At 34.3% G+C, this 9,139-nt stretch overlaps 1 pseudogene; it reads right to left on the bottom strand.

Moving 5' to 3' along the window:
• Positions 1-862: 862 nt before the first annotated feature.
• Positions 863-1,592, bottom strand: LOC132316567 (ribonucleoside-diphosphate reductase small chain-like; annotated as a pseudogene).
• Between the last annotated feature and the right edge of the window lie 7,547 nt (positions 1,593-9,139).

Genomic DNA, 9,139 nt, shown 5'->3' on the forward strand with positions numbered 1-9,139 from the left:
CAATCGCCTCCATCTTTATTCTCATTCTCGACTCTGAACTTGCCCTCTCTCTCTCTCTGCAACTGCAAACTACAAAATCTACAAGAATGAGAAGTTCAAAGCCCATATATTTCAGTTTATCTATCTGTTTGCAAGAATCAAAAGTTCAAAACCCATATCGACATATCATTTCAAATTGTTCAAAAAATCAAAACCCATATTTTTCAATTTCCATTGCCCACTGTTCCAGTTCAGGTTCACCGTTCACAAGCTTCAGCCGCTATCTCTTAACTCTCAAGCTTGCCTCCCTCTCTCTCTGCAACTGCTAACTTGTATGTATGGGTTTTTTAAAATAATTTTGAGGTAATCACCGTAATCTAATTTTGAAAATTGTGAATAATTAAGATACATATACATATATTGTATACATAACAACACCTACATGACTGATTTCAAATTGAGGGTTTCAAGAAATGGGAAATTCAAGGATTGAAGAAAACTAGATTTGTAAATGCCATCTTCGACCATTGAGAAATTGGCAGGTGGAACTAGAAAGACGTCGTCTCGTTCTTCTTCTTCATCAACAATCAAACCCATTTGGGTTTGGTGCTCTGTTTTCTAGAGAGGTTTCGATTAGTGCAGGGAGGGTCAAGAAAAACAATAAGACATTGTGGTGCTAGGTACAAAAATAGGGCTTTGTATTGAGAGTTAGATACACAAACATATATATATAGAGAGAGAGAGATTGAAGTTAGATTTTGGAAATAGTAACAAACTTGTCGTTGCAGATGAGAGGGAGAGAGAGACGACAGGGTAACGCAATGAAAGGAACAAAGATAAAATGGAACGAAAGGTAGAGGAGAGACGGATATTGAGGGAGATAGAGATGACAGAGGAATTAAGAGACTTGTCAAAAAAATTGACAGCTGCTAGATTTGAGAGTGGATTTGAAAATCTCAAATTTTGAGAGTTCAAATGAAAACCCATTGGAGTTGCTCTTAATAGGTTTAAAAAATATTACAAATAAGTACTGGTTAAAACAATACACAAACATTAAAAAAAAAAAAATCAAAATCTTTATCAAGCTTGAACATATGGGAGTCTCCACCATCCACATTCAAACTACTCATCACAAAAGCCATACTCTCCAACCCTCTTCTCAAAGAAATTAGTCTTCCCCTAAAGACTGATCAGCTCCATCCAATCAAATGGGTTGTGAGCATTGTACATCTTGCCGGTACCCTAGCGCACCCAACAGCCTATCAGCCACATACTTGATGTACTGGCTCACCAGATCACCGTTCATTCCCACCAGGGCGCATGGCAACGCGTTGCACACGAACTCCCTCTCTATCTCCACCACGTCCGACAGAATTCCCTTGACTCGCTCCTCACTCAGCTTCTGAGCCCCTCGTACAGCAACACGTGAAGTCACAGTGCAGCCCCTCGTCTCGGGAGATCAACTCGTTCGAGAAGGTGAGTCCCGACATCAACCCGCACTTTTTCAGCCAGAAGATAGCGCAGAAGCTGCCGGAGAAGAAGATCCCCTCGACGCACATAAAAGCGACGATTATCTCGGCGAACGATTCCGAGCCGTCGATCCATTTGAGGAGAGAGAGGAGAGAGAAGGGAGACAAAAAAAAAAAAAAAAAAAAAAAAAAAATTTGGGTTCGGTTCGGTTCGGGTTGACCCGGTTGTTATATAGCCTTTGTTGCGATCTTATGAGTACATTTTGTTGGATTTTTTGTTTTCATGTGAAATATCAAACTAATTCCTTATTCAATTAGGTGCATTTATGTTTGTTTAATGCATTAGTAAAAGAGCTGGGCTATTTGCATTCTTGATTGTCACAATTGCACAATATCAGCCGTTAGATCTTGTGAGATTCACACTAAAACCTATAGATTCAATGACCGACAATGTGCCATCGTGATTGCACTTGGCATTTTCATCGGCAATGTTAGACCAAGCGGCTGTAGGAAAAACAGGGGAAATGTGTTTAAGGGTATAGGGGAGAATTTTGTAATGGGAGGAGTCCAAATGATTGAATCCTCTGTGTTGGGGAAAATGGGCGATAGGGATTGGGGAGTATTGAGCTGCGGAATGAGTCTGAGTAAAGAGGATGGAAAGCTCCAATTGGATTCCTCAATGAAAGAGTATTATAGCATTATGTGAGTAGACTTGCATTGCAGGACGGCTGATTCTCGCTGCTCTAGAGGACCCGATGGCTGCCAAGAATCAAACCAAAACATTGTAGATGTCATGATGTTTCCGATTAACGGGCGATTGTGTTGCATTAATGATTATTTTATAGATGTGGTGGGAGAAAGAAAAGTTTGGAAATGTTCTAATTACATATGTTGCCCCTAATTTCTAATTTGTAGGGAAGGAGTGAATTCGTGTTTTGTTAGATTCACTTAACAAATCAACAACTGGAGGCACATAACAGTAAAATATTTCAGGTTTGGAATAAAGAATAAAAAGTAATACTCCATTTGAAATTCTAAATGTTAAAACGTGTAAAGTTTTTTATTTTATATATATATATATATATATATATATATATATATATATATATTGTTGGGAAACGTGCTAGTTTTAAAAACTTTTTGAGGGATTTAAATTTATAGATCTTGATTCATTACATAGAGACAAGTTTTATGCAAAAATAAAACATGATGTGTCATTCAATTAAAAGATTGAATACTTACATTAAGGTTTGAGTAAACCTTAGATCTCTCCTCTAAAGTGAATGTTCTCACTTATTGTAAATCCCTTAGTAAGATGCATTCTTCTTGGATCTCCTTCTTCTTGATAATTGTTTTGCCTTTAGGAATCACTCATATGCCTCCATGAATGACCTTAGAAAACTAGGCTTGTGGGAGCCTCCATTAGATGAGAACATAAATCCTAATTTTCTAGAGAGAAAAAATAAATTTCTTTTTCCTTCTCATTAAAAATCATCCCCTAAAATATACATAGACCATGTATATTTATAGGCAACATAAAAATAAAGAAAAGGAAACAACAAATCCTTCTCCATCTCTAATTCATATGTCTCAAATCTAATATGATATCAATATCAAGTTGGGTTATGAGTGAGAATCCATTGGGCCTATTATTTTATTGGCTACAATGAATTAATAATTGGCCCGATCCATGGACCCAATTCAATTAATTCATAAATTAATTTCTACTCCACTAAAAGAAATTAATTGAACTCCAATGAAATAATAAATAACCTCTAAGTCAATATTGCACTTTGACCCCTCTATGCATAATTAGTTATCGGATAAATAAAGCCATCAATCCGACTACTTAATTAATATATATATTTTGGTACCTCTGATTATTTCTGGCTCGATCACAATAAAACATTTGTTTGACAAAAATAATAATTTAAATAACTAAATATATAATAAATCATTTTGTCTAAAAACACACGAAGGCCTTCGAATTTACTTTGTGATCAATCATAATCAATACAAAATAAATACAAGTAGCAATGATGCAAATATTGAAAATATAACCCTCTAACTATTAATTACATAACTACCCAAAGTGTCGGTCTAAGGATTCCGAAGAATCCGCCGAACAAATCAAAGTAATTATTAATTAATAAAAGAGTCTATATTTTTCTCATGCTTAAGAGTCAAATGCCATGACGGTGATAGGGAGTAATTGCATACGACGGCTCTCGCAATATATCTCAACCTAACGCGGATCCAGTTCAAGTCTTAATTAATTATGAGTCCATCCATAATTACCGACTATGAACAATTTATAATTACTATTTATATATCATGCATTGATTGCCATCACATACATATATATAAATATTTCTTGTAATTACATGGACACTATCAATTTCATAGTAAATCGAAACATAATACATTGAATTCACCAATTATATAAATCATAAATATTTCAGATATGTCAGGAACATATATCATTATAATCCAGATAGGAATTTGCTATGCCAGGGCATATAAATCCCAACAGCTCCCACTTGCCCTCATAGCCAATTCAAATTGCACCTAACTCCAATGTTATCCAGATGATGATCAAAATTATTGATCAATGACACCTTTGATAATGGATCAACAAAGTTGTGTTCCAATGCAATGTTCTAACTACAAGTGCATTTTCTTGCCGGACAATATCATGTAGAACATGATACTTCCTCTAAGTGTATCTTGTTCCTCTATGGAACCTTGGGTCATTGGTTTGGACTACTTCTGCACTATTGTCACAACATAGCTCAATAGGCAGGCTAGTATACTCCACAACCTCTAAATCAGTGAGATCAAACTAATAGGCTTCCTTTGCCGCCTTTAAGGCTGCAATATATTCCACCTGCAGGTTTGAGTCAGCAGTTGAAATCTGCTTAACAATCTACCAACTGATCTCCCTTCCATTAAGTGAACATACACTAAGTCATGAACCTCATAGTATCTACTTCTGATTGAATATCAGAACTAGCATACCTGACTAGGACCATATCATCGCATCCATAAATGAATATGATATCATTGGTTCTCCTTAGGTACTTAATGATATTTTTCACAATAAACCAGTTGTCCAGTCCAGTATTGGACTGATCTCTACTGATTATCCCTACTATATAGCGGATGTCCTGTTTGGTATAGACCATGGCATATATGAGACTCTCATATGCCGAAACATATTATTCCAGTCTCATTTGCTCAATCTCCTTTGATAATCTTGAAAAACTACTTACTAGAGAGAGTCATCCATATCAATAAAGCAAGAACTCATTCTTTGAGTTATGCATACCAAACCTGGTCAAAACTTTATCAATGTAGGATTATTAAGATAAGCCTATTTCCTTTTAACCTGATCTTGCAAAAGCTTGATCCTAGGAATCTAGCTTACATCCTGAAAATCCTTCATTTAAAAGTAATTGAACAACTACCTATTTATTGATGACAAAACTTCCACATCATTCTAAATGAGTAGGATGTCATCAATATATATAGAATTAGAAAAATAATGACATTCCCTTGTACACTCATGATTTATTCACTAAGAAATCTTCTGGTATCTTTTTGTAGATTAACTTGCCTTCCATAGGAATCACCCTACTAGAAAGTTCTACAAGATCCCAGAATTTATTAGAATACATAGATTCCAACTCTGATTTCATAGTAACTCACCAAAACGATCTGTATCTACATCGGTTCACGCTTCCGTGTAGCTTACTGGGTCCAACTCATGTTTAACAGGGATGTCCATAATGGTCTCACCTAAAAACATGATTCTGTCGAATTGGATGATAATCCTCCCACTACATCAATGTACCGATGCAAGAATCTGTGTAGTAGATGATGCTAACGCATCAATAGGGAATTCATATATTATTCTCAATCTCTATAATAAGTGTGTTCACATGTGGTACATCTGGTACTCATACCAAATTCTCTAACATTATGCTACTAGGTATGTGATTCATAATATGATTCTCCTATAGATAAACATTGAGTGAAAACAATCAACTTTTATCTTTGAGATCATAAAATAATCCATCCTAGTGACATTTAGAGTAGCTATCAAATCTAGCATGCCTATGATCTGCTTCCAACTTACTTGTCCATATCAAGCGCACATGTGCAAGACTACCCCATATGTGCATATGATTCAAACTAATATTTAGTAAAACAACACAGCTCAACGGTATCCTTGAGACATACTAAGATGGAATGCAGTTCATAATGCGCATCGATGTTATTAACGCTAAACTCTTAAATGAAAGAGATAATGTAGCATAGCTGATCATAGATCTAACTATGTTAAGTGGAATTCTGTTATTCCTATTTGACACCTAAATACATTTAGCGTCAATTGCGGAAAACTGGTACATAATACCCTCATTGACCATATAGTCTTTGCACTATCCCAAGAAATACTCATATCCTCGATCAGATCGAAGTGTCTTGATACGTTTACCTAATATGTGTTCCACATCAGTCTTAACCTTCTCAGAAAATACCAAGAGTTTAAGACTTGTGTTGCATCAGATAAACTTATCCAAAACGTGAGTAATCTTGCTTGGATGTTCATAAGACCACACGTGTCAGTGTGTACCCTTCAATTGTCCTTTATGTCTATTTCATCTGGCTGATTAAGCCCTAAGAGTTATCTATCCTTCAAAACAGGGTTCACAAGTTTGGTTTAGGCTCCCCTGCCTCACTAGGTAATTAACCTTCTTTGACCAATCTTTGAATCTTATTTTAATTGATAACAACCCAAAAATAGACATTAAAAATACAATGAGTCAAGAATAACAATTTTTCTCTTAACATTCAATCTAGAAGATGCAACATTAGTTTCTACATCCTGCAAATCTTAAGAGTTTGTGATTATAGTATATTAACCATCTTTCAATGCACCAGAAGCAATCGTATATCTATTCAATTTTATAAAACCAGTTTTACAAAATAACAACACAGTTTTTATAAACCAAAAGTGAAATAAGAATGAGATTGTGTTTCACTTCTGTGCATAAAGATAGTTCTCTAATACTAATATCCTCATACTCTCTAATTTCAGATGTAATACTCCCACTGACTTAACTACAACATTGGCATCAGGTCAAAAGATAAATATATATCCATATCATCAAGGCTTCTGGATTCCTGAAATCCTTACAATAAATTGCAAACATGTTTAGTGGCTCCAGAATCTATCCATCAGGAATTAATAGACACAACCACATAACATGGCTCAATGATTAAATATATATTTTCCTATGCCACGTCATTGCTTAAACAGTTCGTCCTTTAGTGTTTTAGTTAGCGACAAAAGAAACAGTTTTCTTCGCCCTCAACATACACTGCCTTATTCCCTTTAACCTTTTTGAATACCCATGTTTTGTGCTAGTCTAGTCCTATTATCATCCTTCTTCTGTGCTTTGCCCTTCCACTTGGGCCTAGAAGAAGATGGTATGAACTAGGTTAGATTGATAGGAACGCCCATACTCTTGATTATCCCTTCATCTGTTACCAATTCTATAAGAATATCAGCGAGTGTGAACTCAAACTGATTCCTTATTTAGTTCACTCTAAAAGAGTCGAACGAGTTTGGTAACAAGGCAATAATCATGTCAACTTGAAACTTACCACCCAAGTCAGCTCTATTGATCTCCAACTAATTTTTAAATAATAAACAATCATTTTTCAAAATTCGATTTCATACTGGAGTTCCTTAGGCTATCTTGATGGTGTTCAAGTCTGACATAATACGCAGGCATACGCCCTATCTAATCTCACCAAAACATCATATTGACATTTAACATGATGCTTAAAGAAAATAAAATAATGTAAATGTTAGCTTTGGAGCGTATTCGAGATAAACTCTAGAATATTGCACCAAGTCATCTCATTTGCCTTATTTCACTTATTCAAAGCATTAATGTTCTCTTGGGTATCTTAAAGTAAAAGGATTAGGTTTAGGAGTAGTAAATACGTTTGTACCCTTACGTTGTGAATAAAATATCTAAATTCCTTTCCCAGTCAATATTAATGAGGTCCAGTTACATTGAATATGTAAGCAAGCAGATAAACTGGATTAGACATAATTAAATTGAATATAAATGCATTCATACAATATGCAAGGTGAACTGTCATGCATATTTAAAATTAAAATGAGCTTGTTAACCACATAATACAATAAATCTCAATCGAACAAGAGAACATTATCATTATTGGTAAAAAATCCCTTTTAATTAATGTGGGTCCCTCACCTCTGTAGCATAATAAATCAACCAATCAATATGTCAATAACTTATCCTGTTGGAGGAGTTCATTATTATTATTATTGAGATTCATTTGCTATTAGGCGAGCACTTCCATTAAAATAATAATATGTGGGTCCCTTAACCACTGCATGAAAAATCGAATAACCAATACGCCAATAATTTATTCGGTTGGCGAAATTCATTATTACTATTGGCAGGCAAATCCCATCATTTCCATATCTCTTAAGACAATGCCTTGTCTATCTATATGAAATGATTTCTGATTATGTTTAGCCTTTCTAAAATCACCTAGTATAGACCACTCCGTTGGGGAGCTAACACTATTGATTTTAGATTGAGTGTATAACGTTATTAATATTCTAATGAAAAATAAAATATTAAATATCTTGTCATTATAATCTAGACTCTTTAAATCATGCGTAGGGCCTTATTTTTAAATATCTAATTACAATGAACATTTAATATTATTATTTTTATGAGATAACCATTCTTGTAATATTAAGACTCTTCAAATCATGCGTGGGGCCTTATTTTTGAAGATCTAATTACAATGGTATTAATAACGAAGGCCATGGGGCAATGTATAAAAATCCCCGCTCCCACTCAATTTTTTAATCATTCATAATTAGGGTTTTCATTTTATTCATTTACATGATATAATGCATGCAAAACGTCTTAATTTTAATCCAATTAAATTTAGAAAATATTTGGACTTTAAACGATTCACTAATATTTAATTTGAAGCACACTTAAAAACAAATAATTTACAAAATATAATTTTGCGTTTCCCAATAAGTGCCCTCAAATTAACTAGTAATCAGATCCAATTAATTTTCATAACTTAATTAATATAAATCAAGTCATTTAATTAAATATCATGGATCCAATGCATGAATAATAATAATAAACAATTAATTATTCCATGCATCAGTTAAATAAATAAATAACAGACAGAAGTAATTTAAATGGCCAATGGATTCAGCTTTTAACATTTATCTGCTCTAAGTAATGCGCGAGGGTCTATCATTAGCCGCGTCACATGGGATTATTTCCCATCAATTCCTCTTGATCTCCGGCCAAGACCTTGCCGCCGACAACTCTCCGGTCGCCGGAAAATCGCCGAAAAATTCCAGAAATTAAATAAAAATTCCAGAAATTAAATTAGGCCTTAAAAAATTCCAGAAAATTCCTGAAGCCTAATTTAACCCTCTTGGACCTTCTTGAAGCTTCATAGCATCCTTGAACGAAGATTACATGGCTTTAAAAATATTTACAATTTGAAATACAATGGAAAAAATTAAATTACATCACTGAACTTTCAAACGGCTAAATCAAAGCCTTAATTACATTCATCCAAAGATAAAATTACATTAATTTAACCTA

The sequence above is a fragment of the Cornus florida genome, unplaced genomic scaffold (assembly GCF_030987335.1).
Source record: "Cornus florida cultivar Cherokee Brave unplaced genomic scaffold, ASM3098733v1 CherokeeBrave_3.0.0_Hap2_Chr07, whole genome shotgun sequence".
In the NCBI taxonomy this organism is placed as follows: domain Eukaryota; kingdom Viridiplantae; phylum Streptophyta; class Magnoliopsida; order Cornales; family Cornaceae; genus Cornus; species Cornus florida.